The sequence below is a fragment of the Trichechus manatus genome, unplaced genomic scaffold (genome assembly GCF_000243295.1).
Source record: "Trichechus manatus latirostris isolate Lorelei unplaced genomic scaffold, TriManLat1.0 scaffold00095, whole genome shotgun sequence".
Taxonomy (NCBI): domain Eukaryota; kingdom Metazoa; phylum Chordata; class Mammalia; order Sirenia; family Trichechidae; genus Trichechus; species Trichechus manatus.
The window spans coordinates 9,011,843-9,024,437 of NW_004444031.1; positions in this window are offsets into that span (position 1 = coordinate 9,011,843).

Genomic DNA, 12,595 nt, shown 5'->3' on the forward strand with positions numbered 1-12,595 from the left:
ATCTCTGATTTCTTCTATTACCCATTAATGTGTATGCAGGGTGTTATTCAGTTTCCATGTAATTGATTTTTTTTCCTTGCTCTTCCTGTTGTTAATTTCTACCTTGATGGCATTGTGGTCAGAGAAGATACTTTGTATTATCTCAAAGTTTTGGATCTTGTTGAGGATTGCTCTGTAGCCTAAGATGTGGTCTATTCTGGAGAATGTTCCATGTGCACTGGAAAAGAACGAATACTTTGCAGCTGTTGGGTGTAGTGTTCTATATATGTCTACGAGGCCAAGTTCGCTGACTGTGCCCTTTAGGTCTTCTGTATCTTTCGCTGAGTTTCTTTCTAGATGTTTTGTCCTTTACCGAGAGTGGTGTGTTGAAGTTTCCTACTATTATTGTGGAACTGTCAATGTCTCTTTTCAGTGCTGTTAGAGTTTGTTTTATGTGTTTTGGAGCCCCATCACTGGGTGCATAGATGTTTATTATGGTTATGTTTTCATGACGCATCATCCCTTTAATCATTATATAGTGTCTTTTTTTATCTTTTATAGTAGATTTTGTTGAAAAGTCTGTTTTTTCTGAGATTAGTATTGTCACTCCTGCTCTTTTTTGCTAGCTGTTTGTTTGATATATTTTTTTCCCATCCTTTGATTTTTAATAAATTTATGTCTTTGTTTCTAGGATGTGTCTCTTGTAGACAACATAGTGATGGATCCTCTGTTTTTATCCATTCTGTCACTCTCTGTCTCTTTATGGATGTACTTAGGCCATTTATATTAAGTGTAATTATTGATGGGTGTGAGTTTATTGCTATCATTCTGTAGTGCTTTTTTTTTTGTGGTGGTGATGTTTTCTTTGTTCCTGTTACTCTCCTTTGCTGAATTCCTTTTGTTTGTAATTTTTTTTCATTTCCTTTGTTTTTATACCTTTTGTTTTTACTGAAACTTTATATTTTTCTTCTTTGTTTTGATGAAAGTAGGTTTTTTACCTTTCTTTGTAGTTACCTTGAAATTTACCCTTATCTGCCTAGGTTTGAACCAGTCTATTATTACTTGGTAGCACCTTGCCTTCCTCTCCATTAGAAGTTTCTACACCTACACCATTTATTCCCTCTTTTATTGCTCTGAATCTGTTGCCATTTACAGATTAGCCTCTCTGGTTCCCTCTTGTAATTCTTTTGGTTTTGTATAGTTCTTAATAGTTCATTTCCTAGGTTGGTATCTTGCTGGTACAATCCTGTATCCTAGATTCAACCTGTGGTCTGATGTTGTTTGTTCTCAGATTGAAGGACTCCCTTTAATAATTCTTGTAAGTTTGGTTTGGTTTTTACATAGTCACTTAATTTCTGTTTATTTGTAAATGATCTAATTTACCATCATATTTGAATGAGAGTTTTGCAAGATATATTATTCTTGGTTGGCAATTTTTTTCTTTCAAGGTTTTATATATGTCATCCCATTGCCATCTTGCCTGCATGGTTTCTGCCAAATAATCTGAGCTTAGTCTTATTGTTTCTGCTCTGTATGTGACTTTTTGTTTTTCTCCAGCTGCTCTCAGGGTTTTTTGTTTGCCTTTGGTTTTAGCTAGTGTGGTTATGATATGCCTTGGTGATTTTCTTTTGGGGTCTATCCTATATGCGGTTCGTTGAGCTTCTTGGATGGTCAGCTTTTCATCTTTCATGATACTGGGGATGTTTTCTGTCAGCAATTCTTCAATGATCTTCTTTGTGTTTTCTGTTTTCTCCCCTTGTTTTGGAACTCTGATCACTAGCAGATTTTTGCTTTTGATTGTATCTCACATAATTCTCAGGATTTCTTCATTTTTTTTTTCCGATTTTTCCTCAAACAGAGTTGTATCCAAGTGTTTGTCTTCAATTTCACTGATCCTGCCTTCTATCAGCCCTTCTATGACACAATCCATTTCTGAAATCTTGTTTATCTTTCGGATTTCTAATTGCTGTTTTTGTGATTTCTAGTTGTGAATTTATTTTAGTATTTTGCTAATGTATTATTTTCTTGAATTCTTCCATTTTTTATTGTATTTTCCATGAATTTGTCTACATTTTCCATGAATTTGTCTATTTTTTCCTCATTTTTGTCTGCTTTTTGCTTCAACTCTGGGATAGCTCTGAATATTAGAGATTTGAATTCCCTATCAGTTAGTTCTAGTGCCTTTTCTTCTACTAGAAAGTCATCTGATGTTTTATTTTGGATGCCTATTGGAACCATCCTGTCCTGTTTTTCTATATGTTTTGATATTGTCTGCTGTGTTCAGGGCATTCAGTAGTTATTTTCCTCATTTGTTGATTGTAGATTTATTTGTTTTGTCCTGCATTTCTGTTTTATTTGGTTAAGTCCGAGTAGGTGGGCTGTGCGTTCTTTGTTATTTGCTCATCTGTGGGCACGATACTTTTCACCTCCTTATCCAATGGGCAGGGTCAGTCACTCAGGTATGGAAGAGCAGGGCAGGTCCAGCTGAAAGGAAGTTGCTGGGATTGGTTGTTTGTGGCGCCTACTAGGGCCGACAGGGCAGGCTGGGTATCAGTGCAGGGCAGGTTCTGGTACACTGTGCCTTTGCTGCTTCTGGTTGTGATGTTCAGAGTATGGTGCAGGTAGGCAGGAAGGAGGGGAAGATTGTGATGTGTGGAGCTAAGATGGGTATGGGAAAGAGGAGACAGAGGAGAGAGGAACAGGGGCCAAAAACATACACACAAACAAACAAAAAAGAGTGCTAAGGGAGCTTGCTGTTGAACTGGAGAGATGAGAGACTGAGAAATGGAGAAAAACAAAAGGGGAAAAAAAGAAAGAAAAAAAGTAAAAGAAAAAAATGAATAAATAAAAATTATAGAAAACAAAGAAGAAAAAAGAAAAAAAAAAAAAAAAGAAAAGCCCCCAGGATCCCACCAATGCAGCTGATAGGACTGAGGAAGTTGCTCCTAGGCTGTGAAGTACATTCTGGCTAGAAGGAGTAGAGGTGTCACATAGCACCAGGTATTCAAGAGGTAGGAAGAGAAGGTAAGTATAGAGAGATGAGAAACTGGAAATGAAGGAAGACAAAAAGAGAAAAATACAGAGAAGAAAACAAAACAAAGAAACAAAAAAATAAAAAAGAAATTCCCCCAGGGATGTCACTGTGCATGTGCACAGAGTAATGGAGTTGCTCCCAAGCCACACAGTACTATCCAGCTAGAAGGGGCTCCCAAGCAGAGGAAAAAAAAAAAAAAGAAAACAAACAAATCAAATCAAATCAAATCAGAACAAACAAACGAAAAAAGCCCCAGAGTTCCCACCAGTGTGGTGGCATGGGCCAGGAAGCAGTTTCACAGTTGAACAGTGTTTCACAGCCTTTCAGGAAGAAGCAAAGATGGGACATCGAGCCAGGTATTTGAGAGAAAGGAAGGGGAGGTGGTGAGACGTAAGGAAGAAATCTAAAGAAGTTGAAGAAAGCAACACCAACAGTTGACAAATGGCACTCAGGGAGCTGGCCAGTGCGGTTGAGTGGAATGTAAGCGACACTGGGCTGAAGTTGTGCTTCCAGGCAAAGAGACTGTGGCCGCAGGACAAAGGAGGCCGAGTGGGAGTGAAGAAGGGTCAAGGGTGGGAAAGTGTATATTGCTGGTTACCAGTTGTTCTGTTTCCTGCTGGAAACTCTGTGAAGCTGCTTTCTCATACCCCCTGTTCACTGATCTCTGATAGGAGTCCAAGATGGCGGATCCATGCTGCAGTAGCTGATAGGGAACCTCTGCATGTATTTCTCCTCGTTCTCTGTTCTCAGTCAGTTTTTTATTCCATTTGGTGCTTGGCTGAGTTCCTTATCTCTTCATTTGATGCTTAGGGTTTCAGGACTGATGTGTATCTCTGTTTGACTTAGTTTTTTGGATCTTTGCTGTGGAGGGACGCCCTGGTGCTTCTGTCTATAGCACCATGTTGCCCAGAAGTCCTCTTTTCTATTTTTATAGAAACATTGAACTGTACCAAGAAAGGAATAGTGAGTGCCCTCTTATAGATTTTTATCAGCACTTTATTTGTGGGGTAAATTTATTTAGAAGTAAAAAGTGACTAGGAATATCTTTATAAGTTGCCATTTAAGATGTTGACAAAATCAGTCTTGGGTGTATTGAACAGTTTATCAATCAAACATTTCTAATGACAAATGGTAAAATACAGAGAAAAACTCTGAAAAATTCAATTTAAAAGCAATTTACTGTGGAATGCATCCTAACCAGAAATAAATTTTTCAGTGTGGTCTATCTTTGTTCATAATTATTCAAAATTAATTTGACTTGTATTATTTCATTTCTTAAGCAACCATCATCTAACAACAACAATAAAAATTGTGCTAGTATTAGTCAGGTTTAAGGCAGAAAAGATAAAACATGTCAGACAGTTCAAGCAGAAATAGATTTTATACAGGGAAGTAATTTTTGGAAGGATTGAAGGGGTAAAAATAGAGAAAACCACTAGGTATGAATTTCATTTGCATTTACACCATTTTACCTGCAATCTAAAGATGTGGATGAGATTGTTTTCTTCCATGACAGCTGACAATCACAAATGTAATAACTAGACACTGGACCACAGAGTGTAGCCATTGCAAGCACACTCATCTGTCTCAAATTTCTGTCTGCCATCATAGCACGAGAAAGATGACATTCGTCTCATGTATGCTTTCCAAAATTTTCCCTAGCACAGTGGTCAACAAATGTTTTATAAAGGAGCTGATGGTAAATATTTTAAGCTTTGTATATTATACAGTCTTTGTTACAACTATCCAACTCTTTTTTATGTAGTGTGGAAACAGTCATAGACAATACATAAATGAATAGGCATGCCTGTATCCCAATGAATTTTTTTTTTTTTTTAGCAAAAACAGATGGTGAGCCAAATTTGGACCATAGCTAGAGTTTGTCAACCTCTTTCCTAGTGTATTCAGTTTGCATTTCAAAATCTAGTTCTAGGGGAGTTTTACAGATGCCATTTTTAGCTTTCTAAACACTCCAAATACAAGCTGAAAATCACTATAAGCAGCTCCCAAACCCCTTAATTTTAATTTTTTGTGAAAATTCATACATTTATTTAAACAAAAATAATACAGAATAAGTGATTAAAATAGGAAATTAAAAAATAATTTGTAAAATAGAAGAATTGGCATGCTATACTCTCCAAATTTAAAGAATGGGTCACATCTTGGGTTTCAAACCCTGGTGGCACAGTGGTTAAAAGCCTGACTGCTAACCAAAATATCAGCAGTTCAAATCCACCAGCCACTCCTTGGCAACCCTATGGGGCAGTTCTACTCTGTCTTATAGGGTTGCTATGAGTTGGAATCAACTCGACGGCAATGGGTTTGGTTTATGACTTATTATTAAGTTCAAATTATTAAAATAATTAAAAATTATATTAAAACACACAATGTCCACATTACATAGTTATATAACATACAATAAAGTACAAAAAATATTAAATATTAAAGACTACATCCACTGTATTCAATTTATACTTGCAAAGCTTTAAACCTTATATTATTCATGTTTTTCATTCTAACAATCTTACTGGAATATTCCTACAGATATTTCACTAATATTCAATTTATGTATTTTCATACAAAGAATTTGGTAAAATGTTAAAAATTTCAATTCACACTTTATAGAAGTATATTACAAAAATAAATGAAATAATATTACATAATATTAAAATATACTTAACATTAGTGAGCTTATTTCAAAAATCATTATGTAGTTCTGATGAATAATTAATGAATACTTATTTTCCTGAAGGAATATACTTGAAAGAAAAAAAAAAACACAATGTCCATTAAGCTCAATATTCTGTGACAATATTTTTAAAAGGATGCTCTCAACAGATTACAGCTATTATTAAAAGTGATTTATTTAGATTTTTACACAGACACCACACAAAGATAATAATGGAAATGAGATAAATTAACACTCAAAATTCTCCTTTGTTTACTATATCACAAATTTATAGACATGCGTTAATTGGTTTATCCTGCCTATACTTATTAATTTTGTATTTCAATTAACAGCCCTTATCTAATCCCATGTATACTCTATGGCCATTTATATCTCCCCTCAGGAGCTCAAGTTTTCCAAGTTCAGAAAGATAAGGTCTTGATTCACGCTCAACACCTCCCACCCTGCAACCCTCTAATCCACTCTTGTTCAATTTTTCCATCTCAACTGATAGCAACAGCGTCCATCAAGAATTCTTGATTTCTTGTTCCTATAACTGAAATGATGAATCTAACAGTAAAATGGCATTATCTTCAAATTATATCCTAAATTCAACTACCCTCCCCCACTATCATCAGAGGAGCCCTGGTGGTGCAGTGGTTAAGAGCTCAGCTGCTAACCAAAATGTCAGCAGTGGAAATCCACCAGCCTCTCCTTGGAAACCCTACAGGGCAGTTCTACTCTATTTTGTAGGTTTGCTATGAGCTGGAATCAACTAGACAGTAGTGGGTTTTATCCACTATCACCCAGAAAGAAGCCTTCAACATTTGTAACTTGTACTTTTATATTCACTTATTCTGTGTGGATCATAACAAATTATGGATAACTTTGCAAAGAATGGACATTCCATAACAATTGTGCTCGTGAGGAACCTGTGTATAGAACAAGAGGCAGTTGTTCTAACAGAACAAGGGAATACTGCGTGGTGCAACGTTAAGAAAGGTGTGCATCAGGGTTGTATCCTTTCACCATACTTGTTCAATCTGTATGCTGATTAAATAATCAGAGAACCTGGACTACATGAAGAAGAACACAGCATCAGGATTGGAGGAAAACTCATTAACCTGTGATATGCAGATGACACAACCTTGCTTGCTGAAAGTGAAGAGGACTTGAAGCACTTACTTTGATGAAGATCAAAGACCAGAGCCTTCAGTATAGATTATACCTTAACGTAAAGAAAACAAAAATCCTCACAACTGTTCCAAAGAGCAACATCATGATAAATAGAGAAAAGATTGAAACTATAAAGGATTTCATTTTACTTGGATCTACAATCTACCCCCATGAAAGCAGCAGTCAAGAAATCAAATGACATATTGCACTGGGCAAATGTGCTGCAAAAGACCTCTTAAAAGTGTTCAAAAGCAAAGATGTCACTTTAAGAACTAATGCACACCTGACCCAAGCCATGGTGTATTCAATTGCCTCATATGCATGCAAAAGCTGGACAATGAATAAGGAAGACCAAAGAAGAATTGATGCCTTTGAATTATGGTGTTGGTGAAGAATACTGAATATACCACGGACTGTCAGAAGAATGAACAAGTCTGTCTTGGAGGAAGTACAACCAGAGTGCTCCTTGGAAACAAGGATGACGAGACTTCTTCTCATGTACTTTGGACTTGTTATCGGGGGGACCAGTCCCTAGAGAAGCACATCATGCTCTGTAAAGTAGAGGGCCCGTGAAAAAGAGGAAGGCCCTCAACAAGCTGGACTGACACAGTGGCTGTAACAATGGACTCAGATATAACAATGATTTAGAGAATGGCGCAGGACAGGGCAGTGTTTCCTTCTGTTGTACGCAGGGTTACTGTGAGTTGGAACTGACTCAATGGCACCTAAAAACAAAAACATACTTTATAGAAGCAACTTTATTTCAGTGCAAATTGGTTCTTCCGAACAGTGCTGAAACAGAAGTGTATTTTGCGATCAGTTCTCCTTCTACACACAGTAAACTGCCACCATTTTCAGGCAGAGTTTTATTTTCCACTTTCCTCATGCTAAATGAAGTTCTGGACTAGTTTATTAGCTTCTTTTTTCTATACTCCGCCAAGTCGTGGGACTCAAATAACTATGTAAATTCATTAATTTCATAAAGCAATTAGTGTAAAATCCAATGACTGTTAAATTATTTAAAATGAATTAGTTACAACATAACACTTAATTTTCATGATAACCCACGTTTATTTACACAATATGATAATTTTGATTAAATAAATGCAAAGATGTACTATATATTAAACAGAACAGCAGAAAGCTTGTTCATCATTTGTAGAAGTGACTTCTATGACCTATGGTTCCATGAATTAATGTGTATAAGACATTTAGCACACTTTCTGGCAGATAGTAAGCAACCAAGGAATGTTCATTCCTCCCTCTTTCACACACTGTAGCACATGCAGCATGGCTTGTTAAGAATGAAGTAAAATCCATTCCAATGAATTCTGGAGAGGCCTTATTTCATTAAACTCTTGAGAGAAAAAATACTCGATGAATGTTTTCAGTAGTTGTCTTCTTAACTTTCTTAGCTCCTTTCCTTTTATAATATTTATACAACTTAAGGGTTGAAAATTATGTTATGAATTAAAGAGTAGGTTTTTAAATATTTTATTGAGATGTGAGAGTAATAAACCATGGATATTCAAATTTTTAAATAATATAAAACAGTCTCATATGTCTTCAATCAATCAAAATATTTATTAAGCATTTTCACTCTGTTATAAAATAAGAGGGAGTTACCATACCCCCTTAGATTGTAGAAGGACTCTGATAACCACCTAAAGTTAATATAGAGAAAAAACTGCATACATATTTTGAGAGACCTGGATATAAGCCTTGCCTCTATTACTTAACCAAGTAGCACATTTATTTTAAGTCTTAATTTCCTCCTTTACAGTATGAATTATGATGAAAATGATGAAGGTCATGATGATGGCATTTTTATAATTTATGAAATCTGTGATTCATAGCTTACTTGATTATTAGAAAAAATCAATAGGATACGTGAAAGCGCTGTGTAAACTACAGAGTAATTAATATAGTAATTAAAAATACTGGTTTTCCGTTCCCTGAGGAACTAACTGTCCAGCGAACTGAATAAGAACTGACCTGAAAAGCTTTTTTCAGATGAGGCTTGAGTTTTAAGTGAGTTGATTTTATTTTTGTTTTTGGTGGTATGAAGTTTGGCCAGAAAGATAAGAGACAAAAATTAAATTATGTGTTTTTTTTCAGGTTTTTTACTGAAACAATCCATTACTTAAAAAGTTACATATAGTTCTGTTTCCCACCATGGTGAAATAATACATATCAGACTTACTCTTCTGCTGTAAGCAACTATAAAACTGGACAATATATATACAGCAGCCATTCTCAGATACTGGAAGTCATTCAGCACAGGACTATGACTCTTGAGCAAAAGGAAAATTATATGAGGTGAACTCTACATCCATCCCAGCTTTCTGCTTGGGGCACATTCCAAAGCACAGAGCTGCCCAGTTAGCCCTTTGGTGACCCGATTGTTTTCTGCTTTAAGTTTTTTCTTGATATCATGTGGTTTTGCTAATGGAAGGTATGCCAATTAAAGGAACAATTCTGAATTTTTGTTATGAATTATGGATTTTGATACCCATTATCTGGGATCATATTTGTCCCAGTGGACCCTGGATGTCATAAATCCTGCCAGTATGACTCAATGATAAAATAGTTTTGTTTAGTTTTTCTTGAAAATTTGCAAAGCATGAGGTAAAACATGAAGACACCTGGCAACCACTGCACTTACATTTTATTCTACTACTAACCCATTTCTCTCGAGTCGATTCTGACTCACAGTGACCCTATAGGACAGAGTAGAACTGCCCCGTAGTGTTTCCAAGGATTAGCTGGTGGATTCAAACTTCTGACCATTTGGTTAGCAGCCAAACACTTAAACCACTGCATTACCAGGGCTCCCATTTTATTCTAGTCTCCTTCTTCTTGGCCTTTTTATTGTTTTTCATGAAACTTTTAAAAATATGGTACAATGTATAATTCCTTATTGTAAAAGCACTACTTACAGTCGAAATAAATATAGCCAAGGGATTTTTTTTTTTAATCTCAGGAAAATTACCACTACAATGCATTCTTTCTTACTGTTAAAGCAGTACTACAGGCGAAATAAATAAAACTAAAGAAATTTGAATCCCGGGAAAATTACCACTACTATGAATTCTTCATTATAATAAAATCAGTACTAACAGCTAAGAAGCAGAAACTGCTGCCCTGGAATATTTCAGAACTGCTCACAGTGGTTCATTTCACCTGCTACTTGTGGGAGTAATGATTGGGCCTTAAGATTGAATGTGGGATCAGAATAACTTATAGGAATCCCAGTCTCTTGAAAAACATCATGGTGATGTATTATTCCTTCTTGCGAAAGCATTATTTTCTGTTCAGAAGCTAAAAAAGCAGGTTCCAGTAACATCTGGAAATGATGAATAGCATCAAGGAGAAAATGGCCACAATGACTGAATGAAGACATACATGGTAATAGATAATTCTCATGATAAGTACATTCTCATGAGAACACAGTAACTAGGAAACATAGTTAAGAGGCTTATCTCACAGAAATAAGGCAAACCTGTCAAAAGTTTAGAAAATTCACACCTCCAGAAGGTATCACCTAACACAATGCTCAGTCTACACAAAATGAGGCTGTAACTCAGGTTCTTGAGCTTCACACATTTCAAAAGTTTCCCACCTTGAGGCTAAATACGTTAAAATTGGGCTAGTTTCTTCCCAAAAAACTCCAGATGCATAAAAACTGGTTGGGATACCATGTGTCCTAGGAGTCACCAAAAGATTAGAAAGCGACAGCATTACTTGAGAGAAGAAAGAGAGATAAGACTTCAGGCCGATGTTACTGCCAAAATTTGAAGGATTGTTCTGTAGAAAACAAGGAGCCCTAGTGAAGCAACTGTTAAGCACTTACCTGCTAACTGAAAGGTTGGTAGTTCAAACCCACTCAGCGCCTCCATGGGAGAAAGACTTGGCAATCTGTTTCTGTAAAGATTACATCCAAGAAAACCCTTTAGCAAAGTTCTACTCTGTCATATGGGGTCACTGTGAGTCAGAATCCACTCAATGGCATCCAACAACAGTAACTGTAGAAAGCCAGCCAACCAGTCAATTCCTGCTCATGGCAAACCCATGTGTGTCAAAGTAGAACTATGCTCCACAGGGTTTTCAATGGCTGATTATTTTGAAATAGATCACTAGGACTTTCTTCTGAGGCATCTCTGGGTGGACTTGAAACTTCCAATCATCTGGTTAGCAAGCGAATGTGCTAACCATTTGCACCAACCGGCAACTCCACTGTAAGAAAAGGAACCTGCAAAAAGAAACAGCTCAAAAAATTTGCATCTAAATACTAAAATTCACGCGCACAGGCCTGTGAAGCTGGCTGAAAACAACTGCTGGAAGCCTAGGAGTTTAACAGAAATTTAGGGGATGGACGTGGCTGGGAAAGGTTAGAGTTCTGAGCAACAAGAGACGAAAGAACTCACCGAACATGTCGGATGTTCAATGGACACCCCAAAAAGGTCACATTTTAAGAGTAAGGCTACTCTACTAGTAGAAAAATTGTTCTCAACTCAGGTCAATTATGTCTTCCAAGGCATTTGGCAATGTCTGGAGACATTTCTGTATTGTCATAACTTGGAAGGAGGGTGGCTAGAGGCTAGGGGTGCAGCTAAACATTCTACAATGCACAGGGAAGCCCCCAAAATGAAAAATGATCTAAAGCAAAATGTAGTTCTAAGACTGAGAAACACCACCCTAGAAGAAGACTCATTGTAACAAAGAATAAAATAAAGGTTTAGCATAATTAGACTAATCTGTCAGTCAGTTAACCACATGCCAAAACAAAACTCAACATACTTTAAAAGTAGACAGCAAAACTCGGACTTTCGACAAGGTATCATCTACAATATATTGTATACAGTAAAAGATACTAGACATATGAAGATGAAGGAAAGTGTGACTCAGTCAATTACACAGTCAGTAACAATAGATACAGAAATAATGAAAGTGTTTGATTTAACAGCTAAATATGTCAAACTGCCTTCATTAATATGTTTAATGTTTTAAAGGAAAAGGTGAACATAGTGAAGAAACAAGTGGGTAGACTCAGTATAAAGGTGAATAGTTAAAAAAAAAAATCTAAATGAAAATACTAAAACTGAAAAATACAATATTTGAAAGGAAAAATTCATTGGCTAGGCTTAACCAGGGACTGGAGATGACAGGAGAAAAAATCAATAAACCTATAGTCAGGTCAATAGAAGCTACTCAAACACAAGCAAAGACAGACAAAAAGACTGAAAAAAAGTAAACAGTATCTCAGTGCCCCACGGGATAGTATCGGTTGGACTAAAATAAGTGTAATAGTAATCCCAGAATGACAGAGAAGAGAAAACGGGGAATATAATTTTTTCTTTCTTTTTTTTCCCTCAAGTATATAGAGATACATGTCACCTGTCAGTTGGTTGTACTGTGGTGGCTTGAGTATTGCTGTAATATTGGAAGTTTTGCCTCTGGTATTTCAAATACCAGAAGGGTCACCCTTGGTAGACAAGTTTCAGCCGAGCTTCCAGACTAAGACAGACTAGGATGAAGGAATTGGCAGTCTACTTCTGAAAAAACTGGCTACTGAAAGCCGTCAGTTTGGAAGGCACTTAAAATAAGACTGGGGAGAGCTGCCTCCTCAAGGTAGAGCCAACCTTAATGACATGAGTAGAGTAAAACTTTTGGGACCTTCATTTGCTGACATGGCAGGACTCAAAATGAGAAGAAACAGCTGCAAATATACATTAATA